The sequence below is a fragment of the Pristiophorus japonicus genome, chromosome 8 (assembly GCF_044704955.1).
Source record: "Pristiophorus japonicus isolate sPriJap1 chromosome 8, sPriJap1.hap1, whole genome shotgun sequence".
NCBI classification, from domain to species: Eukaryota; Metazoa; Chordata; class Chondrichthyes; family Pristiophoridae; genus Pristiophorus; species Pristiophorus japonicus.
This window is the reverse complement of record NC_091984.1, coordinates 232,298,594-232,323,330: the sequence shown is the minus strand read 5'-3', so window position 1 is coordinate 232,323,330 and position 24,737 is coordinate 232,298,594. Positions and strand designations below refer to the sequence as shown.

The following is a 24,737-nucleotide window of genomic DNA, read 5'->3' as shown; positions in this document are numbered from 1 at the left end:
ATTATTTTAAATCTATAATCCATTAAAAAACAAAAAGTAACATACCAATCAAGCAAGAACTTCTGAACTCTGTTTTTCTCTCTCCAGGAGCCCGATGCTGCCTGACCTGTTGAGTATTTTACTACATTTCCTGTTTCTATTTTATATATTTATTCATAGATTTACCATTTGTGGTGGTTGCAGATCAGATGAAGTATTCCACTCCGAACATTTCTCTCTGCAAATGGGCCCCCAGTCAGTGGCTGCAAAAGCGTAAAACACAGACATGCACACATTGCACATATAGAGGTTAGCACCTTCCCACACCCATCAGCACAGTTAACACACACGCTTGTGGTCTTCCGTGACTGGTGGGCACTGCAGGGACTGGAATGAGTACTGGACACATATAGAAACATAGAAACATAGAAATTTACAGCGCAGAAGGAGGCCATTCCGGCCCATTGTGTCCGCACCGGCTGACAAAGAGCCACACGGCCCTTGGTCAGCAGCCCTAAAGGTTACATATAAACCTATGAACACTCACATGGATGATAATGTTATTCTTTAACTGGTTATATTACCTTTGTTTTATGGTTTAGTTCTTTAATCGTTGTACCCTTCTATAAAAGAGGGCACTTTTGTTTGATGACATTGGTGCAACCCAGTGTCTACTTATGGTTTTTCTAAGAAAACCACACCTTGACTTCTGTGTCCAGTTCTGGTCAGCAAGATGCAAGGGCACCTTCAAGCCCTGGTGATGGACGAAGGACAGAAAAGAAAAGGAAATGATAGAAGAGGAAAGGATAGAAAAAGAAGGGATAGAAAAGGATAGAAAAGGAAAAAAGAAAGACTTGCATTTATATAGCTCCTTTCCTACATTACAACAGTGACTACACTCCAAAAGTGCTTCATTGGGTGTAAAGCGCTTTGAGACGTCCGGTGGTCGTGAAAGGCGCTATATAAATCCACGGCATTCTTTCACAACCTCAGGACGTCCCAAAGTGCTTTACAGCCAATGAAGTACTTTTTGAAGGGTATGTCACTGTTGTAATGTAGGATTGATCTCTATCACAGGAGGAATCTGTTATGAAAGGAGGCAACTGAGAGGTGACCGTATAAAAGGGTAATAAATAGTGCAGAAAAGGTAGGACATCACTTCAAATTAAACTCTTGACAATTGATCAAGGGAGTTTAGGATCAAATAGTGAAAAGTAAATTTCTCACACAAAGATTGATCAATACCGTGGAATGGATGCTGGTGAGGAGAGTGAGTCCTTGTAATATTTAAGATTTCAAAAAATTATTTTAAATAGAAAATTCAGAAACACACAGACTACATTACCCAGAGTGCCCAGCAACAACCGGAAGTCGCCGCCCAAAGAGACTAAGCGCATTTGTGTCGCGTTCCCTCGGTTACCTGGACATTGAACCGGTAAAATACTGTCAGCGGACGTGTTTTCAGATTGAATCCGAAGCCCCTCGCGGGGTGATTTAGGCGGCAGCGGTCCGGGCGCGGGCTTCTGACAGCACTAGGCCGCGGTTGCCCGAGCAACAGGCGCAAGTAGGCCGCAGGCGGCGGGGCCGGTTTAAATTCTCACTGTACAGGGGGTCTGAGGGGAGGGGGGAAGAGGAGCCCCTCACTGTACAGAGGGGTTTGGGGAGAGGAGCCCCTCACTGTACAGGGGGGTCTTGGGAGAGGAGCCCCTCACTGTACAGAGGGGTTTGGGGAGAGGAGCCCCTCACTGTACAGGGGGGTCTTGGGAGAGGAGCCCCTCACTGTACAGGGGGGTCTTGGGAGAGGAGCCCCTCACTGTACAGGGGGGTCTTGGGAGAGGAGCCCCTCACTGTACAGGGGGGTCTTGGGGAGAGGAGCCCCTCACTGTACAGAGGGGTTTGGGGAGAGGAGCCCCTCACTGTACAGGGGGGGTCTTGGGAGAGGAGCCCCTCACTGTACAGGGGGGTCTTGGGAGAGGAGCCCCTCACTGTACAGAGGGGTCTTGGGAGAGGAGCCCCTCACTGTACAGGGGGGTCTTGGAGAGAGGAGCCCCTCACTGTACAGGGGGGTCTTGGGAGAGGAGCCCCTCACTGTACAGGGGGGTCTTGGGAGAGGAGCCCCTCACTGTACAGGGGGGTCTTGGAGAGAGGAGCCCCTAACTGTACAGAGGGGTTTGGGGGGAGAAGGGCCCCTCATTGTACAGAGGGGTTTGGGGGGGGAGAGGGGAGCCCCTCACTGTACAGGGGGGTCTTGGAGAGAGGAGCCCCTCACTGTACAGGGGGGTCTGGGGGGGAGAGGAGCCCCTCACAATACAGGGGGGTCTGGGGGGGGGGAGGAGCCCCTCACTGTACAGAGGGGTCTGGGGGGGGGAAGGAGCCCCTCACTGTACAGAGGGGTCTGGGGGGGGAGGAGCCCCTCACTGTACAGAGGGGTCTGGGGGGGGGAGGAGCCCCTCACTACAGGGGGGTCTGGGGGGGGGAGGAGCCTCTCACTGTACAGGGGGGTCTTGGGGGGGGGGGGGGGGGGGAAGAGAGGGGAGCCCCTCACTTTACAGGGGGGTTTGGGCGGAGAGAGGGGTGCCCCTCATTGTACAGGGGGATCTGGGGGAGAGGAGCCCCTCATTGTACAGGGAGGTCTGGGGGGAGAGAGAGGAGCCCCTCATTGTACAGGGGGATCTGGGGGAGAGGAGCCCCTCATTGTACAGAGGGGTCTGGGGGGGAAAGGAGCCCCTCACTGTACAGGGGGGTCTGGGGGAGAGAGGAGCCCCTCATTGTACAGGGGGGTCTGGGGGGGGGAGAGGAGCCCCTCACTGTACAGGGGGGTCTGGGGGGGAGAGGAGCCCCTCATTGTACAGGGGGGTCTTGGGGGGAGAGGAGCCCCTCACTGTACAGGAGTGGGGAGGAGGGGGCCCTCATTGTACAGGGGGATCTGGGGGAGAGGGAAGGGGAGGGGAGGGGACGGGAGAGGAGCCCCTCACTGGACAGGGGAATCTGAGGGGGGAGAGTAGCCCCTCACTGTACAGGGGAGTCTGGGGGTGGGGAGAGGAGAGGAGCCCCTCACTGTACAAGGGGTCAGGGGGAGAGAGGAGAGGAGCACCTCATTGTACAGGGGGATCTGGGGGAGAGGAGTCCCTCACTCTACAGGGGGTTCTCTGGGAGCGGAGCTCCTCAATGGTGAATCTTTGGAATTCTCTACCCCAAAGAATATATTCAAGACAGAGATCGATAGATTTTTGGATATTAAGTGAATCAAGGGATATGGGGATTGGGCAAGAAAGTGGAGTTGAGGTCGAAGATCAGCCATGATCTTGCTGAATGGCGGAGCAGGCTCAAGATGCCAAATGGCCTACTCCCGCTCCTATTTCTTATGTTCAGGGGTGTCTGGAGGCTAGGCGCCCCTCACTGTACCGGCGGGGCGGGAAGCGAGCCCCTCTCTTTATACAATTTCCAAATTCAACAAAAAATTTCCAATTCATATTTTCCAATTAATATACTGGTGTTGCAAAACATCAATTCTGTGAGGTAGCTCTGTGGTGAAATGCAGCTTTTCTCCTCAGCATGTGAGACTGAGGCTGCAGTTGTACTTCTAATTCCGTGCCAATGTAAAGTGCTTTTGGGTACGCATTGATATAAAATTGGCATTGCGACCCAGGAATCAAATCCCAATGTGACAGCTGAACACACACAAGAACTGCCAATGTACTGTTGTCTCACCGCCTGGGTAGAACGTAACTTAACTGTGATGTGAGGCTGCGTTTATAAAAGTGCTGAAGTGGTCTCCTGGACACTTTATCAACTTAGAACTTTTATTATGTTGTGATAGGCCAGGCATTAATACCTGCATTTTACTAATGTCAAAGAAAAAAATAGCTACTGCGTTGGTAAAGCTGTCCTGGTATGCACGGAGTGTCATCATCATCATAGGCAGTCCCTCGTATCGAGGATGACTTGCTTCCACGCCAAAAAGGGATGAGTTCACAGGTGTTTCAATGAAGGACCTAATATTTCAGGTCCCAAACTACAGGCTCAATTTCCCCCAGTGATTTGTGCTGTTTTTTTTTGGAGCAAGCTGGTTTTCTTGGCCTAAGGTAAAAATTCACAGTTTCCCCAATCAATTTGCACCAGCGTAACTCAGTTACAATTTTTTTAGGTAAGTGTTTTTTTCAGCCAAAGCGGGTGTAACCAGCCAACTACGCCAATTCTGGCCATTTAGGGAACTTTGGCCAGCTGATAGTTACTCCAGTTCTGCTTAGGCCAGCGTATGTGACCTCTCCAGAAAACCCTTGCGGAGAGTTAAAGAAACCGGTGCAGGTAAGTAAATCGGAGGAGGCCATTCGCCCTGGGCTAGGGGCAGGGAGCGGACCGGGAGTGCACTCAGGGCCAGGGTTGGGCGGGGGAGCGGATCCGTAAGCGGACCTTCATTATGAAGAAATAATCAGAACCAAACTCGTTTTCATAGGAGAAAAGAATGAGGCGAGATATAATAATCCATGTTCATAAAATGCAGAGATTCCCGGGATGGTGGGACTGACATATCAAGAAAGACTGGATTAACTGGGCTTGTATTCACTGGCGTTCAGAAGAATGAGAGGGGATCTCATAGAAGCGTTTAAAATTCTGACGGGTTTAGACAGGTTAGATGCAGGAAGAATGTTCCCGATGTTGGGGAAATCCAGAACCAGGGGCCACAGTCTAAGGATAAGGGGTAAGCCATTTAGGACCGAGATGAGGAGAAACTTGTTCACCCAAAGAGTGGTGAACCTGTGGAATTCTCTACCACAGAAAGTTGTTGAGGCCAATTCACTAAATATATTCAAAAAGGAGTTAGATGTAGTCCTTACTACTAGGGGGATCAAGGGGTATGGCGAGAAAGCAGGAATGGGGTACTGAAGTTGCATGTTCAGCCATGAACTCATTGAATGGCGGTGCAGGCTCAAAGGGCTGAATGGCCTACTCCTGCACCTATTTTCTATGATTCTAAGACAAATTACTCGGATGGCAGCGGGCCGGTGCGGGGCCTTTTGGCCCGGGATAGGAACGGGCTGGTGGTGTGGGGTGGCCTTTTGACCATGGATTACAGCGGCACCGGCACTGCAGAGGTGAAAAAAGTCTCACTTAGTGATCTATTTAAAAAGGGGAAATGCTGTACCTCAGCCCTTCAGAGTGTCCCTCGTTACCCTGGCAACCTCATTTTTTTGGCGCAGAACTTAAGCTCCACCCACAGAGCTTAAGGACAATCTGTGCCGCTCCAAAATGAAAGTGTTATGCCGGCGAAGCTTGGAACTTTTTTTTGGCGCAGTTGGGCCGCTAAAAAATCGGACATATCTCTTCAACTGTGTCAAAAAAAGTCCATGTGGAATTTTGGGCCCTACACTGTAGCTCTGACCACCTTAACAGCTCTTCATGCTCAACAGTGAACAGCCTTGGACGCGGCAGTGTATAACTTGCAGCTTTGTAATAAGGTGACAATAACTGGAATTTGATGGTTTCCACGGTTGGCACAATATCCTTTTTAAAGATTCTTATACATGCGTGATTAGAATATCACATTTTCAGGTTGGAAAGATTCAGTTTTTATGCAGAATGATAGTGAAGTCAAAAGATTCAATCAGAACCTGATCAGATCATAATGGGCACATGATGAAATAGTCACCTAAAGCTCTCTAGAACTGCTAGTTTGGGCCTGTTAGCACATCATCCTACTGCTACTACTGATACAGCGATGCTGTGTCTTTTACAACTATATATTGTGAGGTAAACCAGTTGACTATTTTTCATCATAAGTTCATAATTTCTGACTCAGTGGTAACTTGTTTAAACAGGGTACATCTTTTGACATCAAAGACTGTTTAAAAGTTGCACAAGTCAAGGACATTTGCATGTCTGTGACTTTAAATACTCCCAAAAAGTTTCAACAAGGTATGAAAAATGCAAACCTTGTATCAATGTGACTGGAATTATTTACAGCCCCAAGCTAACGCACATCAGGGTCTGCTCCAACAACAGTACCTCAGTTTCTGCACTGACCATTGGAATTGGCTTACCTGTACCACTGCAACATTGTTGTAATCTGTGAGATTTAGATATTTCAATACAAAATAAAATCATGCACCAAACCATATGAAAAACTAAGGTTTGTAAATGTAGCTGAATTTTCAGGTTGAGTTTGTAATCTGAATAGGGACTGATTGCTGTGGAAAATAAATATAGGTGCATATTTAAATATATATAATTGTAAAGTTACAGTCATATATATCTCTGAAAATGTTGGTTTCTCAACATCTCTGGCCAGATTTTTCTGTCAAAATAACACTGAGGCTAATGGCGGTCGGCGTTATTGATGCATAAATGTTGCAGCAACATCAACAACAACTTATATTTATATAGCGCCTTTAATGTAATGAAATGTCCCAAGGCGCTTCACAGGAGTATTATGCGATAGAAATTTGACACTGAGCCGCATAAGTAGAAATTTAGGGCAGGTGACCAAAAGCTTGCTCAAAGAGGTAGGTTTCAAGGAGCGTTTTGAAGGAGGAAAGAGAGGCGAAGAGGTTTAAGCAGGGAATTCCAGAGCTTGGGACCTAGGAAACAGAAGGCATGGCCACCAATGATTGAGCGATATAATCAGGGATGCTCAGGAGGGCAGAATTTGAGGAGTGTAGACATCTCCATGGGGGAGGGTTGTGGGGCTGGAGGAGATTGCTGAGAGGGGCGAGGCCATGGAGTGATTTGAAAATAAGGATGAGAATTTTGAAATCGAGGCGTTGCTTAACCGGGAGCCAATGAAGGTCAGCGAACACAGGGGTGGTGGGTGAGCGGGACTTGGTGTGAATTAGGACACGGGCAGCCGAGTTTTGAATCACCTCTAATTTACATAGGGTAGAATGTGGGAGGCCAGCCAGGAGTGTGTTGGAATAGTCAAGTCTAGAGGTAACAAAGGCATGGATGAAGGCTTCAGCAGCGGATGAGCTGAGGCAAGGGCATAGATGGGCGAGGTTAACGGAGGTGGAAATAGGCGGTCTTAGTTATGTTGCGGATATGTTGTCGAAAACTCATTTCAGGGTCAAATATGACACCAAGGTTGCGAACAGTCTGGATCCGCCTCAGACAGGATTCTTTAGGCGTCGGGCAGGTGTGCGGTTAAATGCGAATATCGAAAGTTGCCGTCGAGATGCACCGCTCTGCCTTTGGCTTCGGGAAAATAGCATCTGACTGTCAGTGCCATGCGTTGAAGGTCGTGAAGCTGTTGTATTTGCACAGCAGATATAAACTGAACTCGCCTGTTGTATTTGCATGGACTTGACGAGAACGTTGCATTGTACTGATGAATGTCCATACTCCTGGGTGCAGACAACTAAATGTAGCCTTTCTGTTTGCTAGGAGGTGTCGACATACAAGTGCTTCTGTTTTCCTGCTTCCTTCAGATCATAACTGAACACCAACAATTAACCTTTTGGGGTGAAAAGAAGTATTGCAGGTGCGTATGCTTGAGTTCATAGATTTTTATTAAGCTGAACATAACATAACATAAGAACATAAGAAATAGGAGCAGGAGTAGGCCAAACTGCCCCTCGAGCCTGCTCCGCCATTTAACACGATCATGGCTGACCGATCATGGACTCAGGTCCACTTCCCTACCCGCTCCCCATAACCCCTTAGCGTTTAAGAAACTGTCTATTTCTGTCTTTAAATTTATTCAATGTCCCAGCTTCCACAGCTCTCTGAGGCAGCAAATTCCACAGATTTACAACCCTCAGAAGAAATTTCTCCTCGTCTCAGTTTTAAATGGGCGGCCCCTTATTCTAAGATCGTGCCCTCTAGTTCTAGTCTCCCCTATCAGTGGAAACACCCTCCCTGCATCTACCTTGTCAAGCCCCCTCATAATCTTATACGTTTCAATAAGATCACCTCTCATTCTTTTGAATTCCAATGAGTAGAGGCCCAACCTACTCAACCTTTCCTCATAAGTCAATCCCCTCAGCTCCGGAATCAACCGAGTGAATCTTCTCTGAACTGCCTCCAAAGCATGTATATCCTTTTGTAAATATGGAAACCAAAATTGTACGTAGTATTCCATGTGTGGCCTCACCAATACCCTGTATAACTGAAGCAAGACTTCCCTGCTTTTATACTCCATCCCCTTTGCAATAAAGGCCAAGATTCCAAGACCAAGACTTAATGATGTTTTATACAGTACTGTTAATGTTGCTTGCAAGTGATTTGAGTCTGAAGCATAGTTAAGATGCCCTAGCGCTATGACAGAGCTGTGTTTAACTTAGCCTCGGGCCGCTGTACCCCCTGAGATCAAATAGAGGTTAATCGCTGAGAGAAGTTTCTGTAGATTGGCAGCTGCTTGTAAATTTCTTCTGCCCATGAGGAAAGGTCCGGTTAGTGAGGTCAGAAAAACTAGCAGGAAATGACTGACTTGTTTAAAAAAAATTTGTACTTTAGATATTTTGATGTGTGGTGGAGGTGCAATAGATACAGGAATTGTATTGCATAGTTAGGTCTCTTGCTTGTTAAAGAAAGACCTGCATTTATACTTCCTTACTTAGTGTCAGCTGTGGCTTAGTGGGCAGCACTCTCGTCTTGTGAGTCAGAAGGTTATGGGTTCAAGTCCCACTGCAGAGATTTGAGCACAAAAATGTAGGCTGACACTCCAGTGCATACTGAGGGAGTGCTGCACTGTCAGAGGTGCCGTCTTTTGTATGAGATGTTAAACCAAGGCCCTGTCTGCTTTCTCAGGTGGACACACAAGATTGCATGGCACTTTTTCCAAAGAAGAGCAGGGGAGTTATCACCAGTGTCCAGGCCAATATTTATCTCTCAACCAACATCACTGAAACAGATTTTCTGCTCGTTATCACATTACTGTTTATGGGAGCTTGCTGTGCACAAATTGGCTGCTGCGTTTCCCACATTACAGCAGTGACTACACTCCAACAGTACTTCATTAGCTGTAAAGCGCTTTGGGAAGTCCTGAGGTCGTGAAAGGTGCCATAAAAATGCAAGTCTTTTCTTTCTTTCGAAGTGCGGTCACTTGTTGGGTTGGCAAACTACTATAAGTACTATGTAAGCTCCCACATTAGCTAATATGTTGATATTTAACTGGTATGTCATAAGAAACCATATTTTAATATTTAAGTGTCAAAGTAAAGAGGGGATATAATTATAATTAGGGTCCAGTGTCGCTGCTTTTTCGGTGAATACCCACTTTCCTGGCAGCTGCAAGCTAGGATGAGTGGGAAAACCCTGTGAATGTTCGATTTCACATATAAACTTCCCCTCACATAGATGGGCTGAGCTGAGAGAACCTTGAGTTGTTTAGTTGCAAATTTTTTTAAGCTATTTGAACCATGCTAGTTTATCTATCTGCTGTGTTTTAACTATAGCTTCTCCTAATTTTATTAATAAACCTGCTTTGTAGTCATAACCTGGCATAAGTGACCTGAAAGAGTTGTTTGCCCATCACTCGGAGAGATCAGGAGTTTATTTATGATGGCAATCTCTGTCAATTGCAGTGTGTAACTCATCGGTCATTATCGAAGGCCGTATTTCAGTTTGTAGGGAACTCGGGCTTCCCTTTGAAAGCGTTCTTTAAGGTTGGGCACAAGAAAGCATATTTGAGGCGCGAAAAGATCCCATTAAACTTTGAGAACCTCGTGACATTGTGTTTTGGGATACTTGCTGTGCAAGTACTTCAGATCAGCTGCCTGGTAGCATCAGCGACTGCAGGTGAAGTGTAGACCTATCTTGAATTCTGTTGCCCTTGGGCACTAGACAGTGAAACTTCACTTAAAGAAGTGATGAGCTTCAATTTCATATTGTTGGCAGTACATTTATCAATATTGCAATACTAATGTGCCAGTTTTTTTTTTAAAGTTCATTTTCAGTCCCTCTGACTGGTGCTGCTCTACTCAACGTGGGTGGGCTGACGGAACTCTAACTGCAGGTTCCCACCCACCTATAGTTTGACCTGCTTTCCCAGGCAGTGTAGGGGGCAGGTAGCATCGGCTCATTATCATGTTTGACACTCTGTAAATATGCTATTTTCAGAGCAGATGGAATGATATTGTAACTTTTTTTCAAAGTCAATGAGGAATACCTTTTTATTGTGTTTTTTCCCCCCACATAATTCACCTGATAGATACGGTTGAGGAAAATCATTTGTACCAATCCCATCTTATCCATCTAAAAATAATTTACTGTCTCCTCCCCAAATCACAACATACAACTATTAAATAATTCCAGGCTTTTCGCCGCTACTATTCCACCGGAAAGTCTAGTCTGGGTTGATCGTAAAGAAGAATTTCATGACATTTTCCATAAATTTGTCTTTTGCCAGTTTGAATCCGTGTCCCCTTGTGCCACTATCACATTTAATTGGAAGTACTGTGCCAGATTTATTTCATTTTACTACCTTTTACTATGTTAAAGGTGCTATATAAATAAAAGTTATTATTTATACCATTTACCATATATACATCGTACAAAGAGGATTCAATGTGGGTCTATACTCCTGGAGTTTGGAAGAATGAGAGGTGATCTCATTGAACATTATATAAGATAAGATTCTGAGGGGGATTGACAGGGTAGATGCTGAGAGGTTGTTCCCCCTGGCTGGAGAGTCTAGAACCAGGGGGCATGGTCTCAGGATAAGGAGTTGGCCATTTAAGACTGAGATGGGGAGGAATTTCTTCACTCAGAGGGTTGAGAATCTATGGAATTCTCTACCCCAAAGGGCTCTGGATGAGGAGTCGTTGAGTACATTCAGGGCTGAGGTAGAAATTTGGACTCGTGGGGAATCGAGGGATATGTAGATCGGGCAGGAAAGTGTTGAGGTCGAAGATCAGCCATGATCTTGCTGAATGGCGGAGCAGGCTCAAGGGGCCGAATGGCCGATTCCTGCTCCTGATTCTTATATTCTTATTCTTAATTCATTAAATCATAGAGTGATACAGGACAGAAGGAGGCCATTCGGCCCATCGTGCCTGTGTCGGCTCTTTGAAAGATCTATTCAATTAGTCCCGCTGTCCCGCTCTTTCCCCATAGCCCTGTAAATTTTACCGCTTCAATATTTATCCAATTACAGATGAAGGAGGACATTATATAGAAAAATGTTACCTGTATGAATTCCCCTTTTAGTGGCCCTTGGCGTTGTCTTGAACCAACTCAACATCAATTTATTGCTCATATGTTCAATTTGCCTCTAGGTATAAAATCCAGAATCTCTATTTATCCATGGAACTTTTGCCCTTGGTGTATCTTCCAGTTGGAATGTATTAAATCCTTCAACGTTACAACAGTGACTACATTCCAAAACTACTTCATTGGCTGTAAAGCGCCTTGAGACGTCCGGTGCTCTGTGAGGCATTAAATAAATGCAAGTCTTTCTTCTTTCTTTCTGTACTATGGACTCTGAAAGTTTACTCAAAACCACAAGAACAACTTGTAGTTATATAGCGCCTTTAACATAATAAAACGTCCCAAGGCGAAGAGGTAAGACTAATTGGCCTAAAATGTCCTGGCTTATCCCTTTCCTCTTTTTGGGAAATTTCATGGTTATCTCTTTCCTCTCTGAGATATAAGATGTGCTAATCTCCCGTTTGTTGGCCCAATTACTGTTAGTGTCTCTGCCGTCTCCTCTCCTCTCCTCTCCTTCAGTACTGTGGGTGCGTACCATTGGGGCTTTGTGACTTTTCTACTGTTAGTCCCGTTGACTTTTTTAAAAATTCTCTTTTTTTTTGAATATTTACCTCTAGCACTGGCTCTTCAATGTTCTCCTCAGCAACTCCTATGGTCCCACTTTCACCCTCCCTATCTCTGTGATCTCCTTCAGCCCCACAACTCCCCCCGAGATGTCTGCGCTCCTCTAATTCTGCCCTCTTGAGCATCCCTGATTTATAATCGCTTAACCATTAGGGCCATGCCTTCTGTTGCCTAGGCCCCAAGCTCTGGAACCACTCTGCCTCTCTACCTCTCTTTCCTTCTTTAAGGCGCTTATTAAGACCTACCTCTTTGACCAAGCTTTTGGTCATCTGCGCTAATTTCTACTTATAGAAACATAGAGACATAGAAAATAGGTGTCGGAGTAGGCCATTCGGCCCTTCGAGCCTGCACCACCATTCAATAAGATCATGGCTGATCATTTACCTCAGTACCCCATTCCTGCTTTCTCTCCATACCCCTTCATCCCTTTAGCCGTAAGGGCTACATCTAACTCCCTCTTGAACTCCAATGAACTGGCATCAACAACGCTCTGTGATAGGGAATTCCATAGGTTAACAACTCTCTGAGTGAAGAAGTTTCTCCTCATCTCAGTTCTAAATGGCTTACCCCTTACCCTTAGACTCTGTCTCCTGGTTCTGGACTTCCCCAACATCGGGAACATTCTTCCTGCATCTAACCTGTCCAGTCCCGTCAGAATTTTATATGTTTGTATGAAATCCCCTCTCATCCTTCTAAACTCCAGTGAATACAGGCCCAGTTGATCCAGTCTCTCCTCATATGTCAGTCCTGCCATCCCGGGAATCAGTCTGGTGAACCTTCGCTGCACTCTCTCAATAGCAAGAACATCCTTCCTCAGATTAGGAGACCAAAACTGAACACAATATTCCAGGTGAGGCCTCACCAAGGCCCTGTACAACTGCAGTAAGACCTCCCTGCTCCTATACTCAAAACCCCTAACTATGAAGGCCAACATACCATTTGCCGCCTTCACCGCCTGCTGTACCAGCATGCCAACTTTCAATGACTGATCATTGAAATAATTCATCCCAGGGTATTAAAAGAGATAGCAGAAGTTATAGCAGATGCATTCGTTATAATCTACCAAAATTCTCTGGACTCTGGGGAGGTGCCATCGGATTGGAAAGCAGCTAATGTTTAAAAAAGGGGGCAGACAAAAGGCAGGTAACTAGGCCGGTTAGTTTAACATCTGTAGTGGGGAAAATGCTTGAAACTATCATTAAGAAAGAAATAGCGGGACATCTAGATAGGAATAGTGCAATCAAGCAGACGCAACATGGATTCATGAAGGGGAAATCATGTGTAACTAATTTACTGGAATTCTTTGAGGATATAACGAGCATGGTGGATAGAGGTGTACCAATGGATATGGTGTATTTAGATTTCCAAAAGGCATTCGATAAGGTGCCACACAAAAGGTTACTGCAGAAGATAAAGGTACGCGGAGTCAGAGGAAATGTATTAGCATGGATCAAGAATTGGCTGGCTAACAGAAAGCAGAGAGTCAGGATAAATGGGTCCTTTTCGGGTTGGAAATCGGCGGTTAGTGGTGTGCCACAGGGATTGGTGCTGGGACCACAACTGTTTACAATATACATAGATGACCTGGAAGAGAGGAGAAGTCTTAGATAAGGGACAAGCCATTTAGGACTGAGATGAGGAGAAACTTCTTCACTCAGAGAGTTGTTAACCTGTGGAATTCCCTGCCGCAGAGAGTTGTTGATGACAGTTCATTGGAAATATTCAAGAGGGGGTTAGATATGGCCCTTATGGCTAAGGGGATGAAGGGTATGGAGAGAAAGCAGGAAAGGGGTACTGAGGGAAGGATCAGCCATGATCTTATTGAATGGCGGTGCAGGCTCAAAGGGCCGAATGGCCTACTCCTGCACCTATTTTCTATGTTTCTATGTTTCATCCCATTTTTTTACCTATATCGTTGGTACCTATATGCACTACTGGCTGTTTACCCTCCCTTTTCAAAATGCGGCTTGGTGTCTCATTTTTATCTCATAATACTCCTGTGAGGCGCCTTAGGTCGTTTCACCACATTATAGGCGCTATATAGATGCAAGTTCTTGTTCTCTAAAAACGGAGGGGCAAAAATTATTAAAACATCTCTTCGATTTCCTCAATCTCAGCTATAAGATTGCCCCTTTGTAAGTGATCCTTATCCCTTCTATGACCACCCTTGTACATTTTATGTGCTTATAACAACCCTTGCCATTTTCCTTTGTTGATCACTTATCTTCTCTCGTACTCCTCCTCCCCCCCTCCCCCCTCCCCCCCCCCCCCCACCTCCTCAGTCTTTCCTAATCTTCCTTTTTTGCTTCCCTTCTATATGAGAATATTCTTCTGTGTTGTTCCCTCCCATATTTATCATACACCTTTACTTGTAGATCTGATTTTTACACTGAACCCTCTATTTATCCATGGAACCTTTGTCCTTGGCGTATCTTCCAGTTGGAATGTATTAAATCTGTGCTTTATCTTTCTGGTATTTAAATATCTCCCACCACTGCTTGACCTGCCATTTTTTACAACCAGTTAGCCTGGGCTAGGGATCCTTTCACTAGACTGAAATTGGCTAATTTCCAGTCCAGTGCCTTTATTTTTGATTCCTCTGTATTTTCAATGTGAATCAGTTAGGTTCCAATAACTATTTTGCAAGTATTCTCCAACTTGCAGATCACTTACTTGTCCGGCTTGGTTATGCAGTACAGCTCTCTTCCTGGTTGAACAAGTAGATAAGGTGGTTAAACCAGGTAGATAAGGTGGTTAAAAAGGCATATGGAATGCTTGCCTTTATATAGCAGGTGGGTTATGCTTGAACTGTATAAATTACTGGTTAGGCCACAGCTGGAGTACTGCGTGCAGTTCTGGTCACCACATTACAGGAAGGACGTGATTGCACTGGAGAGGGTGTAGAGGAGATTTACGAGGATGTTGCCGGGAGTAGAGAATCTAAGCTATGAGGACAGATTGGATAGGCTGGATTTGTTTTCATTGGAACAGAGGAGGTTGAAGGGAGACCTCATTGAGGTGTATAAAATTACGAGAGGCAGAGATCATCATCATAGATGGTCCCTTAAACGAGGATGACTTGCTTCCTTGAGAGTTCGCAGATGTTTCAATGAAGGACCTGATGATCCAGTCCTGAACTCCAGTCGAGGGGGTGGAATGATGCCTGTGCGTGGATTTTTTTAACATGTGGTGACTTTTGCACATCAGCCACCACACGGGCTTGACAGAACTAGGTCTTTATCCAGTGGCAAGGGTTTAACCAGGACGATTGGAGACCTGCCCTGCTCCACGGACCTAGTGCACACACATATCGCAGTGTGGGCTGGTCTGTAGTATAGTGGGTATTTCCCTTTGCAGAGGGGTCAACAACCAGGGGGCATAAATTTAAAGTAATTGGTAGAAGGTTTAGAGCGGATTTGTGGGGGTCTGGAACTCACTGCCTGAAAGGGTGGTAGAGGCAGAAACCCTCACCACATTTAAAAAGTACTTGGATGTGCACCTGAAGTGCTGTAACCTGCAGGGCTACGGACCAAGAGCTGGAAAGAGGGATTAGGCTGGATAGCCTCTTGTTGGCCAGCATGGACACGATGGGCCGAAATGGCCTCCTTCCGTGCTGTAAATTTCTATGATTCTATGATTAAGGAAACAGGTCTGAGTGTGTTCTAAGAGGCACTCCCTCTTTTGACCACAGGTGTTTTTCTTAGCCCACTCTAACTTAGTATAATTAAAGTTGTCCAATATTACATCTCTGTCATTAAAGAAAGAACTTGCATTTATATAGCGCCTTTCGTGACATCGGACGTCCCCAAGCACCTCACGGCCAATGAATTACTGCAAAGCTCTCTAAATTGGCTGATAATTTCATCCTTGATTTTTTTTCTCACAACTCAGTGGAGTATTTTTAAAAATTCATTCACGGGATGCGGGCATCGCCGGCAAGGCCAGCATTTATTGACCATCCCTAATTGCCCTCGAGAAGGTGGTGGTGAGCTGCCTTCTTGAATAAGTGGCTTGCTGGGCCATTTCAGGGGGCAGTCAAGAGTCAGCCACGTTTCTGTGGGTCTGGGCCACATATCGGCCACACCGGGTAAGCACAGCAGATTTCCATCAGTGAACCAGGTGGGTTTTTTTTACGACAATCCGGTAGTTTCATGGTCACCATTACTGATACTAGTTATTTAATTGAATTTAAATTCCCCAGCTGCAGTGGTGGGATTTGAGCTTGCGTCTCCGGATCGTTAGTCGAGGCCCGGGATTACTAGGTCAGTAACACAACCGCTATGCTACTGTACTCCTACCTATAATAGTATAATGTACTCCAAATATGGTAACTGACCCTTGCTATTTCTTTCTTGACTCATTTGCTCTGATTTTGTTTTCTGTGCCCCTAGCCGTTTCTCTAAATGTATGGGCTGCGTTTCCACCTCATGCTCTGTGTGAGTGTCATTATCAAAAAAAAACTTCTGTTACTGTAGCCATGGCTTAAATAAGATCACCCCTCCTCCCTTTTTTCCTTCTCTGTCTCTCCTGAAAATGTGATAACCAAGAATAGTTCTGACTGAAGCCAAGCTTCAAGCTACTTTGTCCCGCCCTCCATTCTAACTAATGCCTCTAGCTCTCTGAATTTATTTCCAATGTTGTACACATTTGTATATAGCGTTAGAAGCTTGATACATTTATACTTCTCCTCGGTATCCTTTTCTGTTTTTTTTTTCCCCCTCATTATTCTTTCCCTCACTATCTTGCATCTTAATCTCAACAAGATCATGATGGAATAAATCATATTAAATCCTCAAGTTAATTGATATCGGATGTCTGCTCCCTATTCACAATTTCACTATGCAGAAAAGGTAGCCTTTAAGCAGCCGTTGGATAATATAAAATAAGTACAGGTACTGACAATCAGTATGTTTCTCTTTATAATTGTTTAGGATTCTATAATGTTCAGGATCATAAAACGGTATCAGTCAATTTAATTATCCTTGGAAGGAAACCGATGATAATGTTGGGGAATACAGTTCTTTAAGAGGCCTCCACACTTCCACATGGAGTATTGGACGGGTATTTTATTTTCAGAGCACAGTTGAGTGGAAACGTCCACCGTGTGTGTGTATGCTTTGAACGAGAATACTTACTGTGGATGTCTGCTTACCTGGAAATGAAGCACTATTTTTAATATTTGAATGACATCTTTCTTTTAAGAGTTTTTTCATCAGATGCATTTTTATTGATGGGTAAAATTGTGCAGTTCTGCAACACCATCTCGGTCCCAGGTTCTGTAAGGAAGGACCCTGTTTATATTCTCCGCTCCACTCCCACTCTGACATCTCTGTCCTCGGCCTCCTGCACTGTTCCAATGAAGCACAACGCAAGCTCGAGGAACAGCGTCTCATCTTTCGATCGGGCACTTTACAGCCTTCTGGACTCAACATAGAGTTCAACAATTTCAGACCATAACCTCTGCCCCTATTTTTTCAGAAGCTTTTGATGATTCTGCCATTCCCATTTAATCTCTCCTGCCTTCCACCCTATCGCAGACCATCCCTTTTGTTCTTTCCTCCCCACCTCCCTTTCCCTGCTCCTGCACCTGCTTAAAATCTGTTACATCTCTAACTTTTCCAGTTCTGATGAATGGTCTCAGACTCAAAACGTTAACTCTGTTTCTCCACGGATGCTGCCTGGCCTGCTGAGTGTTTCCAGCATTTTCTGCTTTTTTTGACCCTGTTTATATGTCCGGGCAACAGCTGGCTTCGCTTTAAAACAATTGTGCACGTGTAAAATTGTGCAGTTTTGAAGTCGTGGTTTGCAGCTATTTAGCTGCTGCTGTTCCAGCTTTCGCAATAATTGGGAAGGTCCATGTTGGCCGGCGAATGCAAAATCACATCACTGAATTGTACAGACTAGTCTGGGTTACACTCCGTCTGCTTTGTGGGCCAAAAGCGGTGGTTGCCTGTACCTCTGACAGCAAGCCGCCTTCTCTTCATGATACCATCAGAGAAGGTGCTACTGCCAAAGACGTCCAGGGGAAAACTGCCTGTTGGTGTGGACAGCCTCTGGTGGCAAGAATACCAACTTTCTGCATTGCCGGTCTGTTGCTGATGGCAGAAATATAGGCGGCACTGAGCCAGATATGTAAATGTAACAGTAGTGTGTGTGTGTGTGTGTGTGTGTGTGTGTGTGACTGCAGGTGAGCTGAAAGTGTTCACTATAGACAGGTGTTAAAAAATATCTACTGAAGGGGCTGGGTATTCTTTAATAGCATGGGCGTAGATTGATTTGCTCAGTGAAACACAACTATCTTTATTTGCGTAAACCTTTGGAAAAATTAACTTGTATTTATACAGCGCCTTTCATGACCTCGGGACATCCCAAAGTGTTTTACGTGTCAGCCGTGGCTCAGTGGGTAGCGCTCTTGCCTCTGAGTCAGAAGGTTGTGGGTTCAAGTCCCACTCCAGGGACTTGAGCACAAAAATCTAGGCTGACAATCTGTGTTGGAGATGCTGTCTTTCGGATGAGGCCCCATCTGCTCGCTCAAGTGGACGTAAAAGATCCATGGCATTATTTGGAAGAAGAGCAGGGGAGTTATCCCTGGTGTCCTGGCCCATATTTATCCCTCAGTCAACATCACTAAAACAGATGGTCTGGTCATTATCACATTGCAGTTTGTGGGAGCTTGCTGTGTGCAAATTAGCTGCTGCGTTTCCTATGTTACAACGGTGACTGCAATTCAAAAATACTTAATTGGCTGTAAAGCGCTTTGAGACGTCCGGTGGTCATGGAAGGTGCTATATAAATATAAGTCTTTATAGCTAATAAAGTACTTTTTGAAGTGTAGTCACTGTTATAATGTAGGAAACGCGGCAGCTAATTTGCACACAGCGAGCTTCCACAAACAACAAGGAGATAATGATCAGCTAATCTGTTTTTTAGTACTCACCCACCGGGAATGATGCCAGACCAGGGAGGTTGACGGACCAAAGATTCCCGGACTGGAGAGATTCGACCTGTACTGTTGGTTGAGGAATAAATATTGGCCATGACCTGGGAGAACTCCCCTGCTTTTCTTTGAAATAGTGCTGTGGGATCTTTCACGTTAAACCGAGCCCCCATCTGCCCTCTTAGGTTAACATCTCATCTGAAAGACGGCACCTCCGACAGTGCAGCACTCACTCAGCATGCACTGGAGACACAGTAGGCTTCTGGGCACTTCCATTTGTACACTGTAACTCTATAAAAATGCCTGATTTGATGTAATTTTAGGCTACACATTGGTTCACTGAAAGAATTTCTAATATATATATGTTTTTAAACCTGTAGGGGGAAGTTGCAGTAATTGTTTTTGGTTCCAAGATGTTAGATATTGCCCAATTTCAAAAAGAGCATGTAGATGCTGCGCTATGTAAAATACATGGCATACTGCCAATGCTTTCTCTAATTTATTTTTCGGTGCGCAGTCCCTTTAAATTTGCTGCGTGGCCGCGCATGCACGGTATTTTTTAAATTGGCAGCCGCTGGTGAGCAGGGCTGCCCGATTGGCTGTGCATCATAGGGGGAACATTGCATACTGCTTCAATTTGTACTACGCCATTGTTCAACATCTGAGAAGGGGTTTTTAAGACTTTTATAAGGAATCAATTTGTTTTTTCCCATTTGAGGGGAAACCCCTATTTTTCCCCCAGGTGCAACCAGACAATGCTTATTAGCACATGGGCTACCTGATCCAAGGTCTGTGACAGCACACTCAAATCAGAAGGCAGCTGAGGGAATTCCTCTGCTACTGACTTTTTCTTCCCGTCTAGTGGCAGGGGGAAATCCCATCTGTGTCCCAATCTATGTAATATCACTCAGTCTGGAAACATTTTAATTTCAGAATCTAAATGACGCTTTTTTTTTGCTGTGCATGAATGTTGGTTCAATGAGTTGAAATTTTTATTTTCACAGAATATATGGTGTGAGTTCGGTGCTTTCCTTGGGGCCCCGATTTTATACGCTGATTTACGTCCATTTATGCCCGTTTTTATGAACCTGCGAACAATGACGGACAGGTAAAGACCATCTGGTCCATCGAGCCTGTCCCACACAATTGCGATACCTTGTGTATCACAACATATACACTTCACCCCACCCTGCAGCAGAGCAGGTCTCCAGCTGTCTTGGTTAACCCTTGTCACTGGACCAAGACCTAGCTTTGTGAAGCCCGTGTGGTGGTTGGTGTGCAACAGTCACCACACGCTAAAAAAAATCCACGCACAGGCATCTTCCACCCCCTCAATTGGAGTTCAGGACTGGAACATCGGGTCCTTCATCGAAACACCTTTGAACTCGTGGAAGCAAATCATCCTTGTTCGAGGGACTGCCTATGATGACTTCAACCCACCCAAAACCATGTGATCTCCTGGGAGAGGCAAAAAAACAGATTTTAACACAAACAAAATTTGCCGAAAAAAAAATCAGGGACGTTCCTCTCCGACCCATCTAGGCGATCGAAACTATGTCCAGGAGATCACTTTGGCATTGAATTCCTTGCAGTACCTACCTTCTGTAAGAGGTGATCTCCGCCGCAGCCAGAAACAAATCCAGCTTTCGCTTGAAGGAATTCAGCGAGTCTGCATCCATCACATGCAAAGGCAACTTGTTCCAGGGGTCTGCTATTCTCTTGGAAAAGAATCATCTCCTGACGTCTAATCTAGATCTAGCTCTTTACAACTTAAATTTGTGCCCCTTGGTCCTGCCGAACATATTGAAATAAACTGTCAGCTGGAACACCGTCTATTCCCTTCATTATCTTATAAACCTCAATCATATCCCCCCCATAATCTACGCTGCTCTAAGGTATAGATTCCCAACTCTTTCAGCCTGTCTTGATAACTAAGATGCTTTAGACTTGGAATTAGTCGAGTGGCCCTCTTCTACACTCTTTCCAAAGCCTCAATATCACCCACCATATGAGGACTACGTATTTTTATTTGCAGGCATATTCTAGTGAGATTGGCAGGAAACTTGAGCGCAACTTGACATCGATGGAATGGACCAGTTTTCGTGTCTAATTTCCACGTTGTAGCCACGGGTGAAATTCCAGACCCTTGCTTTTAACGGAGTGGTGTCATCCTGTTTTGGGTCAGCTTTTGCTGACTGTTCAATGCTAGCACTAGTTTGTGGTCTCTGGGTGTGTGGTGAAGGGTTAATGATTGCGGCCTGTTTGTTCACTGCAGGTTTTATCTGATAACGATAAAAAAATTGATCACTGGAAAATAGTCAGTCTGAAGTTATTTTTCAAGTCCTGAGGGCTATTTCCTTGTTTTGGGCGGTCTTTCATTCGTTGGGAATTTCATCAGGGCCTTACGCTGGGGAGCGGACCGCCGGCCTGTAACGCTGGGAAAACCGCTCCCGCCTGAGTTGGTGGGAGCGGTGATCCATACTTCTGCAAATAAAACACCCAGTCGGAGCAGCCTTTCGATGGAGGTAGGTATGAAACCCTGCAAAAAAAAGTAAGTGTTTTTTAAAAATTATTTTGAAGCGCTTCAGTTAAAAAAGCTCCTTTGAATGTTTTCCGATGTTTTATTTTTTATTTTTTGAAAAAATATTTTCCGTGTTTTTCTCCTCTCCCTAGGCCGACTCTAGCCTCGGACTTAATTTGATCTGGCCCGCCGAGAATCCACATGCTCCGCCCATTTTTCCTGCCGGGCGTTTTTTTTGCTATTTTTTTGATCAATTTTCCACCGGCGTTAATTGCAGAATCTTGGCGTTTGTTGGCAGTAAATGAGCAGTGGCAGCCTTTGATCAATTTCTAGCCCGAAGTGTTTTAGTTCATACGGTTTTTGTAACCCTTCGTGTACTGTTCTCTCATTGCTATTCGCCAAAGTCTGCAAACGAGAAAAGTCATATAGGTTTCTCTGAATTCGCAATAAACATTCTGTAATCAAATTAAAAGTGACCTTGATCAGTATTTGGGGATAACAGAATTTCATGTCAAAAGTTTACAAACTGAAAGTAGAATTGGCAAGATTTTTCTGTGTTGACTTCGAAAGCTTCCTCAAATTTCAGCAGAATCCCTGTTTTCAAATTTTATCTAAATCCCTGGCTTACAGATTCCTCTATAAATGCCCGTGGGTAACACAATCATGGCTGTTTGATTCTAATCAATCTGTCCTGCCTTTGTCAAAATGTGGGGACTTGTACAGAGTCCATTCTGCTGTCAGTGATCCTTTTTCTTTTACTCTGTCCATGCACTGTGGCTTGTTACGAATGCATTTCTGAAAGTTTGGTGTGCCATTTACCCAATATTAGCGCACAATAGCTAATCAGTATCTTTTCTGGAGCGGTAATTTGTGAAATAATGCAGGGGTCAAGGGTGTCACTGTCAGTCATAAGAACGCATCCACTCCCGAGAATGCAGCGCTGGCATGCGGCTGTGGGACCTGGATCTTTTGAAGCCGGGAGAAATTGCCAAGCCAGCTCTTCCAAAGGCCGGGCTTGATAGTGGTTTCAATTGAATTGGGGTCTCCGGTCTCTCAGGTGCTGACAGAAGCCAGGGCATGTGATTATTTCTGATTTAATAACATGAAGGGGAAGCGAGCTTCGGCTGATAATTAGGCCTAATTAGTGAGAATGTGTTGATGGAGAAGCCATCATATGGTCACGAGGAAACAAACTTTCTTTATCCAAGGCTTAGAGTCAGATTACAGTTCCTGTGTTATCTGCTTCTGCTGACTACAAGGCTGACTCTTGGTTACTTCTTCAAAGAGGAATGGGATCCCACAATATATGGGATTGGGATGAGAATATTGAAAAAGAAAATCTCTTTGATTCATTCCAACTAAATTAATTCCTTCCCCCCCCCCCCCTTCCTAAATTATCGCTGTCTTAAAGTTTAAATTACCGAAGTGATCCGATTTCAGCTTTGGAAATGCGATGAATAAGAATCTGTGCTCAATTTATTACTCAATGGGTCCGACGCTACTTTAGTACCTTATGTTAATATAGCGTAGCTAGCATTTGTTGTTTTTTTGTTAAAATGTGCTTTCCGTGCTTTTTTTGTAACCTGCAGGTTCTTTGTGTAAGTAATAGAAGTGAAACTGGTACTGTGTTCTGATTGACTTTCGCAGTCTTTGCCACACAGTAAACCTACAGCTACAAAGTGAATGTTGCCTATTGTTTTCGTATTTAACACAATACGTTACAGACTCATTTCTGTAAACATTCTGTGTTCCTGTACCAGCACAGAAGACAAAGTTTAAAGCATTTGAATATTGAACAATGTGCGAAATTTTGATAATTTGTGTTTTTAAATCTAGGTACTATGCCCAAGTTTCTGTTTATATATAACTATTAAAAGTGCCTGACTGCTAACAATGTGGCATGAATCATAAATTTTTATGTCAATAGATCTGCAGCCATGTCAACCATGTGAAATTAGTTGCTTTGTGTTGCACTAAAATAGCTTTTCTCGTGTTTGGTCAAATGTTGATAAGTGAAAGCCTTTGAACAAACATCTCCTCAAAGGAGAAATGCACCAGCACAAAACATACTTCCTAACTGTTAAGAGTACATGGCTGTGAGAACAGCTATCCTAATCGCTCAACATTTACTTAGGAAGCACTACCCCGGTGCTGGCCTTAATTAGGGAGGCTGGGCTGACAAATCTGCGTGGCTGACAGATTAGCAATGCACAATTAAGCTAGGGCTCCTTAACCGAGCAGTTTTCTGACCAAGGCAGGATATCCAGTTCTTCTAGATGTTGCTGACATTACCCGCAGAAACGAGCTCATGTGAGGCATTGGAGAAAAAAAACATGAGGCTTATTATTGGTCGGAAAAAGAACCTTTATGGGCAGTTATCACACCTTTGGCCTGATGAGCTAAATTAAATCGCCCCAGAATGGGGGGGGGGGGGGGGGAAATAGTTATAGTCTTGTTTGTGGTATCATCATCATAGGCAGTCCCTCGAAATCATGGAAGACTTGCTTCCACTCCAAAAGTGAATTCTCGGATGACTGAACAGTCCAATACGGGAATTACAGTCCCTGTCACAGGTGGGACAGACAGTGGTTGAAGGAAAGTGTGGGTGGGACTGGTTTGCCGCACGCTCCTTCCGCTGCCTGCTCTTGTTTTCTGTATGCTCTCGGCGACGAAACTTGAGGTGCTCAGCGCCCTCCCGGATGCTCTTCCTCCACTTAGAGTGGTCTTTGGCCAGGAATTCCCAGGTGCCGGTGGAGATGTTACACTTTATCAAGGAAGCTTTGAGGGTGTCCTTGAAACGTATCCTCTGCCCACCTGGGGCTCGCTTGCCGTATAGGATTTCCGAGTAGAGCGTTTGCTTTGGGAGTCTTGTGTCCGGCACCTGTATCTGTTACACTTGATGTGCGAAGTATGTGTCACACTTGCACCTGATTGGCTGAAATGTCATTCATATAAACAGGAAGAAATCACAACCGACTAGATATGGAACATACCAGCGAGCATGTAGCATATAGGTTAAAATCTACCAATTGACAGCTAATTGTGCAAGGGCATATTTTGGGCGGGGGGGGGGGGGTCAGGGCATATTTGGGGCTGCCGGGGGGGGGGGGGGGGTCCTCAGGGCATATTTGGGGCTGCAGGGGGGTGGGGGGGGTGGTGGATAAGCAAGCTCCACCATTCTAATAGAGCGTCCTACTGGAATTGTATATATTTCAAGACCTTTTCTCTGTATATCTTTCAAGTCCCTCTGCCATTATTGGGCCACTGACCTCCTGCAGTTATTTTCATCTGAAGTCGTTCAGTCTTCCCCTTCTGAGATTTTTCTTCACTTTACATTTTTGGTTCACTTTAAACTTCTCTGAGGTCCTCCGTTTTGCATTATTACCTCTGTCTGCAGCCGTCCACATTGGATTTCCTTGCTTATTTTTCTGATAAATAGAGTTTCTGTCCTGTCATTTTTTTTGCTTAGTTTGGGGATTCCCGAAAGCTACTGTTTGGGCTGTTGTGTAATGTTCAATGTTGCCCCATTGCTTT

General features: G+C 44.9%; 1 protein-coding gene across 2 annotated transcripts in view; it reads left to right on the top strand.

Moving 5' to 3' along the window:
• Positions 1-1,334: 1,334 nt before the first annotated feature.
• Positions 1,335-24,737, top strand: part of gnb1l (guanine nucleotide binding protein (G protein), beta polypeptide 1-like) — a 47,326-nt gene continuing 23,923 nt past the window's right edge. The window contains exons 1-3 of one of the 2 annotated variants that reach the window (XM_070888060.1): positions 1,335-1,414; positions 7,357-7,453; positions 15,947-16,007. The gene's annotated coding sequence lies outside the window, so the exon portion shown is untranslated. The remainder of the gene's footprint in view (positions 1,415-7,356; positions 7,454-15,946; positions 16,008-24,737) is intronic. The other variant, XM_070888059.1, reaches the window with a different exon arrangement.